The 21,067-nt window shown below is 43.0% G+C and overlaps 1 protein-coding gene across 2 annotated transcripts in view; it reads right to left on the bottom strand.

Moving 5' to 3' along the window:
• Positions 1-10,686, bottom strand: part of LOC137094710 (ubiquitin carboxyl-terminal hydrolase 42-like) — a 41,231-nt gene extending 30,545 nt beyond the window's left edge. For both annotated transcript variants that reach the window (XM_067461303.1, XM_060786669.2), the window contains exon 1: positions 10,538-10,686. The gene's annotated coding sequence lies outside the window, so the exon portion shown is untranslated. The remainder of the gene's footprint in view (positions 1-10,537) is intronic.
• Positions 10,687-21,067: the final 10,381 nt, after the last annotated feature.

Raw genomic sequence — 21,067 nt, 5'->3', positions numbered from 1 at the left:
GAGCTACAGTTGCCATGTTCATTAGAAAAGCCTAAAGATGCACCTAGACCAGCACATTTCAGCTTAGCTGCTCACTTACACACTTTGCTATTTTCTAACTAAAATATATATTTCGTTTTCTTCCTCACTCGGCATAAACATAATATGTTTAGATGCCCAATCTTTCCTATACAGTGAATCAGAATAGATAAAGGTAAAGGTTTTCCCCGGACATTAAGTTTAGTTTTGTCCGACTCTGGGGGTTGGTGCTCATCTCAATTTCTAAGCCAAAGAGCTGGCATTGTCCGTAGACACCTTCAAGGTCATGGCTGGCATGACTGCATGGAGCATCGTTACTTTCCCACCCGAGCGGTACCCATTGATCTCACATTTGCATGTTTTTGAACTGCTAAGTTGGCAGAAGCTGTACCTAACAGCGGGAGGTCACGCCACGCCCCGGATTCGAACATGCAAGCTTTCAATCAGCAAGTTCGGCAGCTCAGCGGTTTAACCCACTGCGCCACTGGAGGCTCTATGAATCAGTGTAGTTTTATAAATTTCCATTTCCAATAATATATTTTATTCAGTTTATTAGAAACAGATGAAGGTTAAGAAGCTTGAGACCAAAGAGTAAAGCACCATGTTTACTTGAGACTAGATCAAATTATTAAATAAAATTAATAAGGTACAGAGTGACCACCATACCCACAGGAGTAATCTCCGCAGTTTCATTCACCCATATGTGACAAAATATGTATTTTCTAGCCGTTTTCTATGCCCTCCAAAGTGACCCCATGGTATTCTTGGGCCAAAAGTCCTTTACTTCAATAGTGTTTGCTATTATCCACACTTTTGCATATCCACATGAAACCCAACAACGTAACTCCTGTGGATACAGGTGCAGTCCTGCATTAATGTAAGTATACCTCAGAGGTTCACCTATTGTCCTATCACAGGCATGGGCAAACTTTGACCCTCCAGATGTTTTGGACTCCAACTCCCAGAATTCCTAGCAGCCTCAGGCCCTTTCCTTTTCCCCCTCAGCCGCTTAAGCGGCTGAGGGGGAAAAGGAAGGGGCCTGAGGCTGCTAGGAATTCTGGGAGTTGGAGTCCAAAACACCTGGAGGGTCAAAGTTTTCCCATGCCTGTTCTATCTGAATGCTTCCTTCTGTTCTTCCCAATCACAGCAATACACAGCACTGCCACAACCTGGGAAGGTTGGGAAGTGTATACAGAGGCGAGAATCATGCTGTTCCCAGTATCAGACTGCACAATTCCCACCCCTAGTTTAGCAGATATTTATGGCTTTCCCTCTGGAATCAATGTGAAAATTAGGAATGGAGGTAAAGCTGCCACAGCACAGAAGAGCATAAGTGGCATAGGAATTGTCTGCACAACTTGCAGTGCTATCTTTGCACCTCTACTTTTTCTGGCTTAACTAGGTTGACATAACTCCAAAAGTCTTGCTGCCCAGAGAAATGTAGGGCTACACTTATCAGTTTGCAGCACTTTCACTTTTGGTGAGAAAAGATTACTGGCCCACTAAAGTTACAGTGCAGACTATATTTATCAGTGCCGTATTTCTCCAGGCTGGAAGAAACAACACAGGTACAAGGAGGGCTATCCTGCAGTTCAGATGTAGACGTAAGCAATGGTTTCTTGCTTCCCAAAATGGCAAAGTGAGTCACACACAAACACGGCCCCATCATCCAGTGGCGCAATAGGCTGAAGACTGACAGGTCAGAGGTTCAAATCTGGGGAGGGCATGGATGAGCTCCCTCTGTCAGCTCCAGCTCCCCATGTAGACATGAGAGAAGCCTCCCACAAGGGTGGTAAAACATCAAAAACATCAGGGCGTCCCCTGGGCAACATCCTTGCAGACAGCCAATTCTCTCACACCAAAAGCGACTTGCAGTTTCTCAAGTCGCCCCACAAATACACACACACACAAATTCAATGCAGATGACTCATGGAGTAAGGATGGAAATGGAGACAGGGAGCATTCAGCGGACAAAGAAATCCCAGGCAAATGTGTTTTTTGGTCAAATGACGGAGGTGCCATAATAATAATAATAATAATAATAATAATAATACAACTTTATTTGTACTACCATCTCCCCAAGGGACTTGGTGTGGTTTACATGAGGCCAAGCCCGCAACAAAGGCAATAACAAATAATCAATACAAAACAGTTAAAATAAATCTCATAAACAAAAAATACACAATAAACAATAATAATAACATACAAGCATTTAAAACCTATGGCCGGGCCAAATGTAATAATTAAAATTTAAAAATAATGCTGGGCATGAACAAGGTAGGGTATAACTAGGATAGGGTTTTCAAAGAAAGATGAGGGTGCGCAGACAATCCTAAATCAATAAAGTGCATTTGAGGACATATTGCTAAGAGTTTTCCTTATTCTGGGAAGGCACACTGGAACAACCACGTTTTCAGGCTCCTCCTAAAGACTGCCAGTGTTGGGGCATATCTGATGCCATGCCTTTTACTGTAGTAATTCTCAATACTTGGACACCAGGAAACTCTTAACCTCTCGGCCTCCAATCAACAATGACACCCTTAGCAATATCATCACTGCTAGTCTGCAATGGAGAACAGTGGAAGCATTTCACACACAGAAGATTAAATCAACCAAACGTAACATCCTTCAGTGTTCTCAAAAACTATCAGCTCTCCAATGTCCTTGTTAAATAATGTTTCCTGTTAGAATTATAGGGCTCAAATCGCCGTAATTGCCCAATAACATAAGGAAACCGTCTCTGCACTGACACTAAACATGCCTGAGTATTTACTCATTTCCTGCTTGTGCCTGTTTGGTCTTAATTTGAATAGCAATGGAAGCAGAGGAGGTCTTAAATATAACTCACTCTCTCTCATTAATCAGCAAAAGGTACAATGTGCAAAGGAGAGTGAAGGAGGTGGACTGAAGAGTCAAGAAGTTCTCATACAAAGAAATCAATTACACAATTACAGGGAAAGATTTCACTTGCAAATCTTATACGTTTGGAGAAAGCTAAAAATGTAGCAGCCATAATTCATTTGGACAACAGTAAACCACAACTCAAGTACCTAAACCTCAAAGTACCTGGAGCAAATCTAGTAATAAAAAAAACCAACACTGAACTGTCAGCTATTCAGATAAGATAATTCAACAACCAACACAGATGTGAACCCAGACAAAAGAGTAACTTCAAAGAATGGATGGGTGTGCGTGAAGAGGTTTTTTTTCCCTCTTTCCTCCTCTACAAAATGAAAATGTTTCATCACCACTTTTGAAATGTGACAGTAATAAATCAAAGGCAAACAGGAAAATGCCACAAAACAAAAAGAAACAGGACATCATGTTAGCTGTACTGCAGCATTTATGCAAGCACTCTCTCTTCAGAACGTTGTCAAACACCTTGCCAATGTGATAAGAAAAAGAAGTATCTGACATCCCTCAGTAAGTGGCATCTGGCATCAAGCAAATATATCATCCACTCTTTTCAGCCGTCTGAACTATTTTCCTTAAGCAAGACCCATGCAAATGAATGAATGGCAAGAAATACAATTAAATGAATGAAAGGCTACAGTCCAATGTATACTCTATTTGCAAATTCAGCAGAAGGGACTAAAATATAATATAATATATTGTACATACATATAATATTTATAACATTATAATGTAATGCAATATAATAATAATATAATATATTATTATATATTTATATTACATGTAGTATTACTAATAATATTACAATATCATGGTATAGTACAATATAGTAATATTTAATACTGATATTGTACTCTGTTAATAATATAATATATTGTATGTATATAGATCTTGTAAGCCGCTCTGAGTCCTCTTTGGGGTGAGAAGGGCGGCATATAAATGCCATAAATAAATAAATAAATAAATAAAGTGTTGTATTTACATATTACTATAAACTACCTGTTTCTAATGTAGAACACACTGGAATATTTATTTATTACATTTATGTGCTCACTTCCTGCTTTTGAATTCAAAGCTGTGTTCTCCCTCAAAGACACTCCATCCTCTCATTATATTCTTACAAAATGTCTACAGCAGTGGTTCCAAACCTATTTTTTGACCAAGGACCACTTCACCAGGAACTACTTGACCAGGGGCCACTCTCCAACATTAGTACCAAAGGTGTTATGAATCAGTTTTTGATTAACTTTAGATTCGGTTTGGTTATTTGGGGTGCTGATTCAGAAAACAGCATTGGATAGACCACATCAGCCCTAGTTTCTGATACAGAACATATTCCAGCCAGTAGTCGCTATCCGCTCACCCACAGAAAACCATATTTAATAAGCCTCGGCACTATAAGAGGGTTTAGCAAGACCAGTCGCTCTCGTTGCAACTGTTTAAGTTACAGTGAGGTTGTGGACCGTATTTTAGTTCTTGCGGGCCACAGGTTGGGAACCACTGGTCTACAGTGTGATTTATATTAGACTGAGAAGTTATGTCTAACCAAAAATCAGACACAGAAAATCATGCAGCTGCTGGGGAGTTTTCTTCAGTCCTCAAATAAGTATGCCAACCATTATTTAACGCTGACACTCATACACAATGTTCTCACAGAAGAAGTGGAAACAGACTCTGAATATTTTAGTCTACTCTCCAGCACTGACAACGATTGCCTTGCTAACCTATTACTTACAAAGCAGAACTATCCTACAATGTATAGTGTAATCCTCCTAACGTAAAATACAGCATGTCACAACCAAAGAGGAGAAAATTAGACACCTACATAGCTCTAGGTAACTCCAGGAAAGTGAGTCAAGCTACATACATGGGAGATATTGCAAACATTCACAATCATTACCTAACCTATGAAAAGGGATGCTCCAGATCCAACTGTGGCAGTCAAGGTCAGGAGTTTGAGATTATACTTCAACAGCTACTCCTTTCCAACAAAAAGATCCTAATCCCCCCCCCCCCCAAAAAAAATAGTGTATGGTCTTAATTCAGAAGATTGAGCCTTCAATCACTGACATCTCCAGTTAAAACAGGACCAATGGAGTACAACTCCCACATTCCCAGTTTGGGCCCAAGAGAGCCATGTTTAACAACAGGAAGGAAACAAAGGTCAAACTTCCTGTTCCCTGAATAATAATAATAAAAAAACAAGCCCCCCTCCCCCATCCATTTACCTAGAAAACACAGAGACAGCCTAAATATATTTGGAGAACCATGAATTGCCCATACTTGCATGAACTCTTCTCAGCCAGCCCCTTTGTTCTCTCTAACAAGAGGGGAAATAATCTATATCCCTCAAGAGAGTTTTGATTACAATTCCCATCATGTTATTCCCTCGACTCTGGAACTCACTTCCCAAAGACATTAGGCAAGCCCCTATGCTGGCAATCTTCAGGAAGAATCTGAAAACTTGGTTATTTCAATGTGCCTTCAGTGATTGAACGTAAGGTGCTCCCTGACCAAAAGCTTTGCACTAAATGACCTCAGTAGCACTTTATTTATGGTTCGTGCAATTAAATCCTTCTTCATCCCCGGACCCCCCTCCTGATGTTTGACATTGTCCTATCTCCCAGTGTTTTAAATTTTTATAATTTTATCCTGAATTTGGCCCTGCCCAGTGAAATCTTTTGTGTTTTAATGTCTGATTTTATATTGTTGTTGCTATTATATTGTTTTGCATTTATGTATTTTATTTTTTGGTTTTATTATGTTCTCGTGTTATATTGTTTGTGTAATGTACTGATGGGCGTGGCCTCATGTAAGCTGCACCGAGTCCCCTTGGGGGAGATGGAGCGGGGATAACATTATTATTATTATTATTATTATTATTATTATTATTATTGTCCACCATTACTGGCAGGGACTGTGAGGGAATATCTGAGGGGAGACATATTCCCCCATCCAGATAAAGTTTTTGTGTTTTCTAGGTAAATGGACAGGGGGGCTTGCACATTGCACCTTTACATTCAGAATCTTTCCCCACCATCCTCTACTTCTATTCTCAGCAGATGAGAATTTAGGGTATTATACCAAGCTTCTGTCCTTGAATTCTCTATTGCAGGCTTCATACCTGAACCTTTCAACTTAATTGCAGGATACTATTTTACAACTAACTGGTCTTCTTAAAATAATCTATTCCACTATCTTCCAATTTAAGGAATTTATTTGCAAAAGAGGCTCTTCCTGTTTTAAATGTGATTTTAAGATACTGTGGTGTTTGTAACATCATTTATGGTTAAACAGAGTATAACGTCAGCATCAGCACAGCCTAAATACGACCTTTGAAAGGTGGGGGGGGGGGGGAGTGGTAGGCTAGCCAGTATGCACAAAAAGCACAACCTCTATGAATATTTGCTTCCTTTGCCCCTAGAAATGAACAGTACTGGAAGGCAACAGCATTTGGTACATTCCTCACTTGGGAAGATGGATTCTATAAGAAACAGGCATATTGATAGCCAACTCTGCTAGCCAGGAATATATCTATTGTGTTGGTGCTATAATATCACTCACGCAAAACACAGAGCAACACAGCCTGGATGTCAACAGGTCAAGCAGCCAGCGTCCATTCAGGGAAAAGAGCATCCATATGGGAGATGAGGACAGCTGCTCAAATAAAGCAATAGTTTCTGCAGCTGAACTGGAGTAAGAGCCAAACAGGAGAGGAAAAGGGTGGCTGTTTCAGCTTCAGGCCAAGAGACAGTGGAGAAGGCACAAGTGCTAGCTGCTGCTAATTCTCATCCCTGCCACATCAAGGCCCAATTCTGCCACAGAAGGAGGGAAGAGAAGAAGGGACTGCAAAGGAATCCTTCGTTTGAGAGGCAGTGTCCATGGCAACCAAGCACTGGGAAGTTCACATTGTAAAGGAATGACAACAGACTTCCCAAGCAAATCCCCTTCCACAGCAAGGGGGGGGGACATACACAGAGGAAAGGAAAGTGAAAATACCCTTACAAATAGAGGGGAGAGGGAGCAGAATGTGGACATGACATATGGGTACATGTTAACCATCCTTTATCTGGAACTCTGAAATCTAAAACACCCTCACATCCATAAGTGTCACATGCATGGCTGAGATAGTGCCACCTTCATTTTCTGATAGTTCAGTGTACATAGACTTTACTTCTGTGGACAAAATATTGTGTATTCTATACAATTACTTCCAGGCTAGGTATATAAAGTGTAGATGAAACACTAAACAAATCCCCTTTTTAGGCAAAAAAAAAAAAAATCCCACAACATCTGCTTTGAACTGGGTTATCTGAGGCTCCTTCCACACTGCTGAATAAAATCCCACATTAAATGCTTTGAACTGGAATATATGACAGTGTGGACTCAGGACCCTTCCAAACCAGCCCTATATCTCAGGGCCCTTCCACACAGCCCTATATCCCAGAATATCAAGGCTGAAAATCCCACAATATTTACTTTGAACTGGATTTTCTGAGTCCACACTCTGATAATGTGGGATTTTCTGCCTTGGTATTCTGGGATATAGGGCTGTGTGGAGGGGCCCCAGGATCTCATGACAGGTCTTATGCATTAAACTGGATTATATGAGTCCCCAGTGCTGGATAATTTGGCAGGAACGAGAGACAGGAACTTCTTGGCAGTGGCCCCCCAATTGTGGAATACGCTCCCCAGTGAAGTTAGGTCAGCTCCATCTCTCCTGACAAAGAGCCATCTAGCCATAGATATAGATAGATATGATTCACGCACACACACATATATCTATGACAGATATCGTATCATAGATTTGAATGGAACCCCTAAAGAAGTACAATTATATGTTGCATGTCCCAGAGTAGGCAAACCAGACAATCTCTCATTTGGTATTAGCCACTAATTGAGTTTCTTGGTTTGAGCCTGCCACTTTTGGACTCTTGCTTGCTGAGGTGTTCCAGCAAGTGTACTTAAGGTCATCTAATCCAACTCCCTTCAACAGGGCAAAAAAACGTAATCAAAGCCCTCCTGACAAAGAGCCATCTAGCCATATATAGAGATAGATATATATGATTCACACGCACAGATATATAGTATCATAGATTTGAAAGAGACCCCTAAAGAAAACCAATGATATGTTGCATGTTCCAGAGTAGGCAAACCAGACAATATCCACATCAACACTTACAAAGAAACAACAAGAAATATTGTTTACCCACAAGCATAAAGAAATTATATATATGAGAAACCAGCACTTTCTCATTACTTTATCTTCCAGATCAACAGACTGGGCCACAGCAACGCGTGGTAGGGGACAGCTAGTGTGTGATATCATGTTATACTGTGTTTGTATGTGTTTTGGCATCGAATTGGAGGTGGAGAAGGATGGGGTACAAATGTTTGAAATAAATAAATAAACAAACAAAAACTGAGATCAGATCCTGGGATATAGAGCTTGTCTGGAAAGGCCCTCAGATAACCCAGTTCAGATAACCCAGTTCAATGCAGATATTGTGGGATGTTCTGCCTTGGTATTCTGGGTTATAGGACTGTCTGGAAGGGGTTTGAGTCCACACTGCCATATATCCCAGTTCAAAGCAGGTAATGTGGGATTTTATTCAGCTATGTGGAATAAAAGGGGCCTAAGAGTGGGGAGGGGGAAGGGGCCTAGCACTGTTGGGAATTGTGGGAGTTGGGGTCTGGAGCGCCTGGAGGGCCCAAGTTTGCCCATGTCTGGCATAGACTCATATTGAAAGGGCTCAATATAATGCATGTTAACTACCTTAATGGAGGCTATGCTTATATAATGCAATTTCAAAAGGGATTTTATGGTTTAAGGTTAAGTTAAAATTCCTAATTATAGACTTATTCATTTTGGACTGTGGCGCAGCTAGTTAGTAGCCAGCTACATTAAATCTCTACTGGTCATGAGTTCAAAGCCAGCCCGGAACAGAGGGAGCTCCTAACCATTAATAGTCTAGCTTGCTGTTGACCTATGCAGCCCGAAAGACAGTTGCATCTGTCAAGTAGGAAATTTAGGTACTGCTTTATGTTGGGAGGCTAATTTAACTAATTTAGGACGCCATAAAACCTTCCAGCAGCATTCGGAAGAATGAGGAAGTACTCCATCAAGCTCTAAGTGTCCAAGAAGTGGCTTCATGAGCATACCCTCATGAAGCCGGAAAGCTGGAATGTTAAATTGCCTCTGTCTCTATATGTTGTATGTCTAATGGCACTGAATGTTTGCCATGTGTATGTGCATTGTAATCCACCCTGAGTACCCTGCAGGGTGAGAAGGGCGGAATAGAAATACTGTAAATCTATATAAATAAAAATGTAATGTTCATTTGTGGGATTAACAGAACTCAAAAACCATGGATAAATTGACACCAAATTTGGACACAAGACACCTAACAACTCAATGTATGTCCTTCACTAAAAAAAACTGATTTTGTAATTTGGGAGTTGTAGTTGTTGGGATGTATAGTTCACCTACAATCAAAGAGCATTCTGAACCCCACCAATGATGGAATTGAACCAAACCTGGCACACAGTTCTCTCATGACCAACAGAAAATAGTAGAAGGGTTTGGTGGGCAGTGTCCTTTGCTTTTGGAGTTGTAGTTCACCTACATCCAGAGAGCGTTGTGGACTCAAACTATGATGGATCTGGACCAAACTCTACACGAAGACTCAATATGCCCAAATGTGAACACTGGTGGAGTTTGGGGAAAATAGAATCTTGACATTTGGGAGTTGTAGTTGCTGGGATTTCCAGTTCACCTACAATCAAAGAGCATTCTGAACCCCACCAACAATGGAATTGAACCAAACTTGGCACCCAGTTCTCCTATGACCAACAGAAAACACTGGAAGGGTTTGGTGGGCAGTGTCCTTTGCATTTGGAGTTGTAGTTCACCTACATCCAGAGAGCGTTGTGGACTCAAACAATGATGGATCTGGACCAAACTCTACACGAAGACTCAATATGCCCAAATGCGAACACTGATGGAATTTGGGGGGAAATAGAATCTTGACATTTGTGAGTTGTAATTGCTGGGATTTATAGTTCACCTACAATCGCAGAGCATTCTGAACCCCACCAACGATGGAATTGGGCCAAACCTCCCACACAGAACCCCCATGACCACTAGAGTGGGCCACAGCAACGCTAGTAAATAAATAAAAATATTTCAGCATCTGGAGGACCAGAAAAATGGGCTCGGATTCTATAGTTTGACACATGTGGGTCTATTTTGAACAGTGAACGCTCAAGCAACGGGCACCTACGGGTGTCAGTTAACTGAGAGTCGACTATATGTATGTATAGGTATGTAAATCTGTAAGATGAAGGGGGAGAAAAGATCAAAATCCTCCTCAAGGTGTGGGAAGAGGGATGCTGGAGTTAAGTAGGCCTCGAGGTGAGTGGGGAAGGAGGAGGGCAGGCACGTTCCGGGCCTGAGGGGTCTGAGGGCTCCAGGCTAACGGCCGGCGTGGGCTGGGCCTTGCTTGGAAGCAGGCCTCGCTCGCTCTCTCGCCTCCCGCCATTGTCTCTCCCGAGGCCTCCCTCACGCCTGGGCCTCGGCCTGAGCGGCGGCGCCCCCGCTGCTTACCTGGCTCGGCGCTGTGTCTGCTGCCGGCTGCCTTTTCCGCCGCGTCGGGGAACAATGACGTCCCAGCATCCGGGGCCCCCGCTGCGAAGCCGGGAAAGGCGAAGCGGGCTCCGGGTCACGCAGGGACCAGCACCGCCCCTGCGCGCTCCCCGGGCGGACGGCAGGGGGCGCTGCGGGGACGGACTGCAGCCCAAGCGGGGAGGGGGCGTGGCTGAGGGCGCATGCGCAAAGGGCCAGGCGGTTCTCGCCGGGTGACGCGACGGCGCAGGCGCGGCCTCGTGGAAGGAACAGGAAGTCAGCTGCTGCCGCCAATCCCAACCCGCCTTCTCCTCAAGAGGAGCCATGGCCCAGCTTCGGCCCTCCAGGTGTTTTGGACTTCAACTCCCACAATTCCTAACAGCCTCAGGCCCCTTCCTTTTCACCCTCAGCCGCTTAAGCGTGAGGGTGAAAAGGAAGGGGCCTGAGGCTGTTAGGAATTGTGGGAGTTGAAGTCCAAAACACCTGGAGGGCCCAAGCTTGCCCATACCTGTTACAGTGAGACATATATATATGGAGGTTTGGCCCAATTCTATCGTTGGTGGGGTTCAGAATGCTCTGTGATTGAAGGTGAACTATAAATCCCAGCAACTACAACTCCCAAATGTCAAGATTCTATTTCCCGCAAACTCCACCAGTGTTCACATTTGGGCATATTGAGTATTTGTGCCGAGTTTGGTCCAGATCCATCATTGTTTGAGTCAACGTCAACAACTTAAATCTAGAAATAGTTTTCTAAGATCTACAGAGACACTCGCTGGAACGCCTCAGCAAGTGAGAGTCCAAAAGTGGCAGGCTCAAACCCAGAACCTCAATCAATGGCTGATAGCAAATGAGAGACTCTCCCCCCCCCCCCCCCGGGCACACCATTTTCTCTCCCTTAAAGGTATCCCTTAGATATGCAGATGGTCCCACTTTGATGGCTGAAAATGAGGAGGAGCTGAGGAGTCCTACACCACTGGAGAAATTACACTGCTTAGCCGGTATTGCACCACCTGACATCCGCTGGGAAGTAGCAGCCAATAGTGAAAGGACCAAGGCAGAGACATCTCCGGCTCATCCCCTGTTTGGGTATCAGCCAGTGAGCCCGAGCGCAGCGGGGAGCCCCGCCTTCACATTGGTGTGAACCGCAGCGGAGAGTTCCGCAGTTCCTGGACCAAGTTTTGGGACCAACAGATGAAATGTGCCCCAGCAGCCAGCCTTCCTTTTACTTTGTATCATTTCCCTAATAAAGGTACTTGAAACTTGCAACTTTTCCTCTCTCCGCTTGATACTTTTGTATCTTTCCTGGCTCCAATTGTAACAAACACTAAAATAAACCTTTTTCCGGGCTCCGGAGAGCCGTGAGCCCACGGGAGACGCCTCCGGGCGTCCGTTTAAACCGCGGATACGGAAATCGCCATTACAGACCCCCTTATCCGCGAAAATACATAAAATGGCGGATCACCGCCGTTCCAATTTTATATTTTTCTGCAACTAATCTTAAGACTAACTGCTATCTCCTTTTTTCTGTTTTGGGCTCCTACACCCAGGAATAAATTGGTTTTGTTTGAGTATTTTATCTTGCAGAGAAACAGCTGATTGTCAATTTGGCCGGGTTTTTCGCTTCTCCGTGGCAGCGCTCACTCCCATTTGAATCCAGCAATCAGGGACCCACGGCGGCCGCCCGTAGGAGCCCCGGAGAGGCGGCCAGGCATGGGTCCCAGCCTCTGACCAGGGAGATGTAGTTCTCTAAAGGACGTTGCCCCATCAAACACAACCCGGAAATCCTCTTCGGACTCCTTTGCCCTCTCTTATTGACTTTCTGCCCCCACGTCCCGGACTGTTTTCCTGCTGCATCTTTGGACACAAACTTCAGACCTGGCTTGCCTTAAAGAACAAGCAGCCTCAGCCTCCATGCGCCTTCATCAAGAAGACTATGAATTTCTCCTGATAATAAAATGAATCAACTATTTTAATAAACTTTGCTGGGGATGGGGATGGGATTTTGCTCATGAAATATATGAAATATATGTAATGTATATAATGAAATATCATATGGGATGTACTCTGGCCCCCTTTCCCGCCTTTCCCCTTTTGACCCTTGCCCCAAAAGGAATGTGACCTAGGGATTATTGCTGTAAAGAGGAACTCCTCTATCCTCCCGAAAATTGTCCTTGTTTACATTTGCATGGGCCGCGCTGATGATTTCCTCCAGGTCCTGACTTTCAGAGCAGACAGTTAGGGGAGGGGGAGTCAACAGAAACTCAGGAAGAAAAGACTGATTAAATCATTTTCAGGTATTTTGTTGATCCCCCTTTTGAGGTCCAAATGCCGCCGAAAGTTTCTTTCCATACTTCCTCCCAAATCCCATCACAGGCCAGGAAACTCATTGTTCTTCTATCTAACACCCCGCCGTGCAAAGACAAAGCCACACATTCCAGCTGACAGATGCCCCAAAGGCTGTCATTTCCTCAGCCTTTGTCAGGCTTCGTCCCACCTCCTGGCTGCCGATTGGTCCATCTTCGGAGGCGCTAGGAAGGCACTGATTGGCCCCCTAGAGGCGGCAGAGCCCGCTGATTGGACAGGAGGTGAGGCGCGCCGCCAAGCCTCCTCCCAGCTGTTCCATGACCAGCCAATCAGAGCGAAGCCGGCCGGCGGAGGGCGGGCGGGATTTTTGAAAATGTTTCCTTTTGTCTGAACCCTATAAAATGCTTGGAAAATTCTGTAAAATCATGCTTGTATGTGAATGATCACTGCAATCGCATCCTTTTCAGCTGAATCGCAGAAATAAACGCCTCGGTCACTGAACCTCTTCAGCCTCCGGTGAGATTAATTTTTAATATTTTTTCGTTCTTTGGATTGGCTTTCGCTGGCTGCTCACCGAGGTCAATGGACCCCTTTAGCAGTCTTCAGGGATCTCTCCCGCTGGGAGACCCCCACAAAAGAGCTCGATATCACCAGCACATCAACGACTTAAATCTAGAAATAGTTTTCTAAGATCTACAGAGACACTCGCTGGAACACCTCAGCAAGCGAGAGTCCAAAAGTGGCAGGCTCAAACCAAGAACCTCAACCAATGGCTGATAGCAAATGAGAGACTCCCCCCTGGGCACACAGAGGACTGGGTGACTTGGAAGGCGCTCTGGCACCACGAGATGCAGAGTCAACCTTCAGAAATGGGGCTACAAAGTGGAATCCTCGACATGCGAGTGTGGAGAGGAGCAAACCACTGACCACCTGCTGCAATCACCCTGAGCCCTGCCACATGCACAATGGAGGACCTTATTGCAGCAACACCAGAAGCACTCCAAGTGGCCAGATACTGGTCAAAGGACATTTAATCAACTACCAAACTCACAAATTTTGTATTTTGTCTGTTTGTTTGCTTTGTTCTGTTATAAATGTAATATAATTTCACTGATTGTCCTGACACAACAAATAAATTGTTTGAGTCCACAGTGATCTCTGGATGGAGGTGAACTACAACTCCAAAACCAAAGGACACTGCCCACCAAACCCTTCCAGTATTCTCTGTTGGTTGTGAGAGAACTGTGTGCCAAGTTTGGTTGAATTCCATCATTGGTGGGGTTCAGAATGCTCTTTGATTGTAGGTGAACTATAAATCCCAGCAACTACAACTCCCAAATGACAACATCAATTTTTTTTTTAGTGAAGGACATACATTGGGTTGTTAGGTGTCTTGTGTCCAAATTTGGTGTCAATTCGTCCTGTAGTTTTTGGGTTTTGTTAATCCCACAAATTAACATTACATTTTTATTTAGATAGGCTAGCTGTACCCGCCACGCTTTGTTGTGGCCAACCTTCCCTGTTTCTCTCCTTCTTTCCCACCTTCCTTCACTCCCTCTTTCCTTCCTTCCCATTTTTTCTTCTCTTCTTCCTTCCTTCTCTATCTCTTTCCTTCTTTCCCCCTTTTCTTTCTCTTCTGACTCTCTTTTCTTCCTTCTCTCTTTCCTTCTTTCCTTCCCTCCCTCTTTCTCTACATCTTCCCCCCTTCTTTCTCTCCCTCTTTCCTTCCTTCCTTCTCTAACTTTCCTTCCTTCCCCCTTTTTCTTTCCCTCCCTCTTTCTCTCCTTTCTTCCTTCTCTACCTCTTTGCTTCCATGCTTCCTTCTCCCTTTCCTTCTTTCTTTCCCTCTCTCTTTCTTTTCTTTCTTTTCTCCCCTTCCCTCCCTCTTTCTTCCCTTTTTTCTATATTGTCATTTAGCTTTTTGGGGGCTTTTAAAGTCCCTTCTGTTGTGTTTTTCAGTGTTTTTATGAGTGAAGGACATACTTTGGCCTGTTAGGTGTCTTGTGTCCAAATTTGCTGTCAATTCGTCCCGTGGTTTTTGGGTTCTGTTAATCCCACAAATGAACATTACAATTTTATTTATAAAGATTAAATGTTTTTAATTGATATGTATGTATGTATGTTTATGGCATCTTAATTGTTGCCAAGCTATGCGCAACCCTGAGTTGCTTTCGGGCTGAAAAGAGTGGGATAAAAATGCTGTAAATAAATAATTAATAAAATATATCCTACTTTTTCTCTCCATACGCAAGGCCCTTCCACACAGCTGGAAAAAAAACCAACATTATCTGCTTTGAACTGGAATATATGGCAGTGTGGACTCTGATAACCCAGTTCAAAGCAGATATTGTGGATTATCTGCCTTGATATTCAGGGTTATATGGCTGTGTGGAAGGGCCCAAAGCGGCTCACAATTAAAAGCATTATAGTATATACAACTTAACATACCCAAATATTCAAACCGCATTCAATGTTATTAATATTCAAAACCATTCAGGTTAAATCCATAAAAGCATCCCTGAACTGACTTAGAAGCAGAGTGGGAAGCTCAAAAGACAACCTAGCAAAATGGCACAACTTAGAAGAATCCTCCACCTTGTGTGATTGTGGAGCAGAACAAACAACTCTGCATCTGTATCATTGCCCACTATGCCCTGCCTTATGCACAGAGGAAGAACTTTGTAAAGCTACAGACAGTGCGGACACTGTTGCCCATTTTTGGTCTAAATCTATTTAGTAGCTTGTAATCCCTTTATCAGTTTTAAACCTATCTATTTATGTAATGCTTTTGACACAAAATAAATAAATTACAAAATTATTATAATAGCTGAGTGAAGGAAGATAGATGCTTTTGAGCTGTGGTGTTGGAGGAAAGTTCTGAGAGTGCCTTGGACAGCAAGAAGATCCAACCAGTCCATCCTCCAGGAAATAAAGCCTGACTGCTCATTGGAAGGAAGAATAGTAGAGGCCAAGATGAAGTACTTTGGCCACATCATGAGAAGACAGCAAAGCTTAGAGAAGACAATGATGCTGGGGAAAATGGAAGGAAAAAGGAAGAGGGGCCGACCAAGGGCAAAATGGATGGATGGTATCCTTTAAGTTACTGGATTGACCTTGAAGGAACTGGGAGTGGTGACAACCAACAAGGAGTTCTGGCGTAGGCTGGTCCATGAGGTCACGAAGAGTCGGAAACGACTGAACGAATTAACAACAAATTATAGTAGCTAATAATTACTATTACCTAAGTATAATTATTATTAGTATTAGTAAATGTTTGTATAAATTAATAGTTAGTGACAATGATAATATTGTAATTTATTAGGAACTAGCCATCCCCTGCCACGCGTTGCTGTGGCCCACATGGGGGTTCTGTGTGGGAGGTTTGGCCCATTTCTATCGTTGGTGGGATTCAGAATGCTCTGTGATTGTAGGTGAACTATAAATCCCAGCAACTACAACTCCCAAATGTTAAGATTATATTTTCCCCAAACTCCACCATTGTTCACATTTGGGCATATTGAACATTTGTGTAGAGTTTGGTCCAGATCCATCATCGTTTGAGTCCACAGTGCTCTCTGGATGTAGGTGAACTACAAGTCCGAAACTCAAGGTCAATGCCCATCAAACCCTTCTAGTGTTTTCTGTTGGTCATGGGAGTCCTGTATGCCACGTTTGGTTCAATGCCATAATTGGTGGAGTTCAGAATGCTCTTTGATTGAAGGCGAACTATAAATCCTAGCAACTACAACTCCCAAATGACAAAATCAAAATGTTTGAGTGAAGTACATACATTGGGTTGTTAGGTGTATGCTGTTCAAATTTGGTGTCAATTGGCCCACTGGTTTTTGAGTTATATTAATCCCATAAACAAACATTACATTTTTATTTATATAGATGTTAATGGTATTAGTAACAGGATTAAAAGTGGCAACTCTCTTGTTTATAATTTATCAGTCAATGTCATGATCTTGCATTGTATTTAAATTAATAATCTTTTCAGGTGAAAGGTAGATGGCGATTTAGTAGTAAAGTTCCAGGTAATAATTAAATAATAATGTACAATAGAATCTCACTTATCCAACTTTTGCTCATCCAACGTTCTGTATTATCCAACGCAGTTTGTCTCCCACCCAGATCTCATCTATTTCAATACATTGCAATGTTTTGGTGCTGCATAAGGTTGTGGGTGAACTACAACTCACATCATGCCCCCTCAAACTCCATCAGTGCTTAAAGTTTGTCATGTTGGGCAAGTTTGCTCTCTAGATGCATAATCGGTGGGGTCTGTGTGGTCTCTGGCTACAGGATGAACTACAGCTTCCACCATGGTGGGTCAGTCCACTCAAACCTCTCCAGTAGGTTCAATTGATCATGGGGGTTCTGTTTGATCCAGGTCCATCGTTGATGGGGTTAATTGTTTCTCTGGTTGTAGGTGAACTACAATTCCCAGAAATAAAGGTAAACCTTTCCCAAACCCTCCCCCCCTGCAGTATTAAAATTTAGGTGTATTGGGTATGTGTGCCAAGTTTGGTCACCATTTGGGTTCACAGAGCTCTCTGGATGTAGGTGAACTACAACTCCCACAAATCAAAGTGAAGTCTCCCCCCCCCCCAAAAGCCTTCCAGTATTTTTTGGGCCATGGGGGTTATGTGTGCCAAGTTAGGTCCAGATCCATCTTTGGTGGGGTTCAGAGTGCTCTTTTCTTGCAGGTGAACTTTAAATCCCAGTACCTACAACTCCCAAATGTCAAGGGCAATTTTTTACATTTGGGCTTATTGGGCATATGTGCCAAGTTTGGTCCAGATGTATTGTTCTTTGGGTTCATAATGCTCTCTGGATGTGAGCTATAACTCCTATAGCTGAAGGTCAGTTGCCCCCGAACCTCTCCAGTATTTTTCGTTGGTCATGGGGGTTCTGTGTGTCAAATTTGGTCCTAGTCCATTGCTGGTGGGGGTCACAGTGCTCTGTCCTGATGCAGGGTGAACAACAACTTCCATCATGTTGAATCAGGCTTCCAAACCCTTCTAGTATGTTCAGTTGATGATCAATTCTGCTCTGCTGGCTGTGTGCCATAGGAAATAATAGGAAAGTGTTAAGGGAGAGGCAGGGGGCGGGATCATGCAAATTCCACACCAGTGTTGAGAGTCAGAAAGACTGAGATGTCTGTGGTGGAGGAAGCACATAAAATCTAGGATTAAAGTGTCCCTGTATGAAAGCATTAATTTGGGTGGTGGGCAGTCTTGTGTTTGTGTATATGTTCACAGTGCTTGCTATAACCTGCAATGTAATTGGAGGGAGGGGTCTTTGGTGGTGCCAGATGGGTGGGGATCAAAGCTGTTTGAGTAAGTGGGAGACTGAGTAAGTGGGCACCCTAGCCCCACACATACATATTTTCACTTTTATTATGTAGATAGATAGATAGATAGATAGATCCTCCTCTGCAGATAATGGGGTTAGCACTCTTTCCTTTTTTTTTTGTTCTGTACACATTACTGTTGTTGAAACATTTAATATGCTTGGGAATTTTAAATAATCTATATAAATAAAAATATAATGTTCATTTGTGGAATTAACATAACTCAAAAACCACTGGACGAATTGACACCAAATTTGGACACAATACACCTCTCAGGCCAAGGAGTGACCATCACTCATATAAAACATTGAAAAACATAGCAGAAGAGACTTAAAAAGCCAAAAATCACAAATTACATAACAACGCATGCACAAAACCACATCTACGCAAACACATATATACACACACACAAAGCACAGACTGCACCACAGCAACACGTGGCAAGGGAAGGCTAGTGATTTTATTTTAAAAAGTTAGTAATGCAGAGATGCAGTATAATTTCCCCTCTTCTTCAGTAAGGGAAATCTTTTCCCTGAAACATTTTTCAGTTTTGCAGGAGGAATCAGAATAGATATTTCAGCAAGGTCACTGCTAAACCACAAGGTTATGGAAAAGGTGGAGAGAGGAGAGAGAGATTGTTTGATGAGTAGCACAAGGAAATGATGCCCTCCTGAAGTAGTTCAATGGGCGGCATCCAATTGTATGGCTACTTCAGAAGTATATCACTAATAGGAAAAGGGTCAAGATTTTGAGCCCTGGAATGGTACCTGGTGAATACAGAGAAATTAGATCTTCCAAATCCTCGCAATTCCAACTATCTAAAAATAGCACTCAGCATGCACAAGCTTTGAAAGCTGAAAAGTTTTGACGGGGGAAGAAAGGCCTCTGTTGAAAGTCAAAGAAACCCACACTGAGCAGAAAACATCAAGGGAAGCAGAAGCATCCATACTGCTTTTTGAAAGAACATATAATGGAAAGATAGACACTCCAAGCAGAAATGTTCAATTACTTGGACCTGGAAAGGATACGTTCTAGTTCGCTACCTTTATGTTTAATATTTGCTCGTTTTTTTAAAAACGTAATATTCTGCAAATTGGGGCTCCTGTTAATTAAACAGATGGCTACTGGGCAAAATATTGGTGAGATTTTACAAGAAAAAAGGCTGTTGCTATATTTACTTTCTTGGCTACAGAGTGGACCTCCAGAAATATAATGTTCACAATGAAGTCATTAAGCCTAGGAGGAAGTCGCATTCTAATCTAACAGAACATGTTTTTGTACACATATAAGATAACACTGTAAGAAGCAGTAATAAATTTTAATAACATGATTAATTAATGTGTTATTAATGTATAAATCTGTGAGGGAAAGTCATAGGGAGGAGGGAGCAAGCTTGTTTTTTGCTGCCCTAGAGACTAGAACGCAGAACAATGCCTTCAAACTATAGGAAAGGCGATTCCATCTGAATATGAGGAAGAACTTCCTAACTGTGAGAGCTGTTCAGCAGTGGAACTCTCTGCCCCAGGGCCCTTCCACACAGCTCTATATCCTGGAATATCATAGCAGAAAATCCCACAATATCTGCTTAGAACTGGGGGTCCTTTCTCACAGCCCTATATCTCAGAATATCCAGGCAGAAAATCTTACATTATCTGAGTGTGGACTCAGATAACCCAGTTCAAAGCACATATTGTGGTATTTCCTGCCATGATATTCCAGGATATAGAGCTGTGTGGAAGGGCCCTGGGGCAGAGAGTTCCACTGCTGAACAGCTCTCACAGTTAGGAAGTTCTTCCTCATATTCAGATGGAATTGCCTTTCCTATAGTTTGAAGGCATTGTTCCGCGTCCTAGTCTCCAGGGCAGCAAAAAACAAGCTTGCTCCCTCCTCCCTATGACTTTCCCTCACATATTTATACATTAATCAAAGTGGAAAATCCCACAGTATCTGCTTTGATCTGAGTTATCTGAGTCTACATTGCCATATATTCCAGTTCAAAGCAGATAATGTGGGTTTTTATTCAGCTATGTGGAAGGGGCATAAGTGGTCACTGTAGATGCAACCAGAGAGAAGGCAGATTAAAATTTATTTTGCTCTTTCACTGCTCTCCCAGTTATCTGTTTTGAACTGGATTAACTGAGTCCACACTGCCATATAATCCAGTCAATGTGGATTTTATACAGCTTTGTGGAAGAGACCTGAGTCTCATTGTGAGAAGAAAGCAGTATACAATAATGTACGAGGGTTATCCGGAAAGTAATGAGAAGGAACAACCCAGAACCCCCTGCCTTCAAGCTGATCTGAGCTGCAGCAGGGAGTTCCGCAGTTCTCAGTTGCCCGCTTGGGCCAGCCTCCATGAGAATGTGGCCACAGCAACAGCTTCAACCCAAGACTCTCTTTCTGTTTCACTTTCCTCCCCTACCTAACATTGTAACAAATTCCCCCAATAAAGTATCAATTAATTGTAACTTTTTCCTCTCTATAGTGTTACTTTGTGTCCTTCAATGCTTCCAACTATTCTCTGCATGAACTTTCTCTCTCTCCGGCTGCAGACAGCTGCCAGCCTGCCCAGGATGTGATTCTTGCATCCCGGGGAGGCCAAAACTGCATTACTCTGAACCCATCGGGCCCCCGTATCCGTGGGTCAACGGATCACTCCAAAATCGGTGCCATTCTTCTCCTAGGCTAATTCTAAAACTAATGGCTATCTCACTTTTGCTCCGCTAAACTCTCCACCCTTTTTGCACCCCAAAACTCAACATGGAGCCCAGCTGGCTCCCTGCTGCCATAACATCGCTGCCACCATCTCATTGATGCCCAAAGATCCCCAGATCCCATCTCATCAAGGA

The sequence above is a fragment of the Anolis sagrei genome, chromosome Y (assembly GCF_037176765.1).
Source record: "Anolis sagrei isolate rAnoSag1 chromosome Y, rAnoSag1.mat, whole genome shotgun sequence".
In the NCBI taxonomy this organism is placed as follows: Eukaryota; Metazoa; Chordata; class Lepidosauria; order Squamata; family Dactyloidae; genus Anolis; species Anolis sagrei.
Note: the sequence above shows the minus strand (reverse complement) of the source record. Positions and strands in the feature narration are given on the sequence as shown.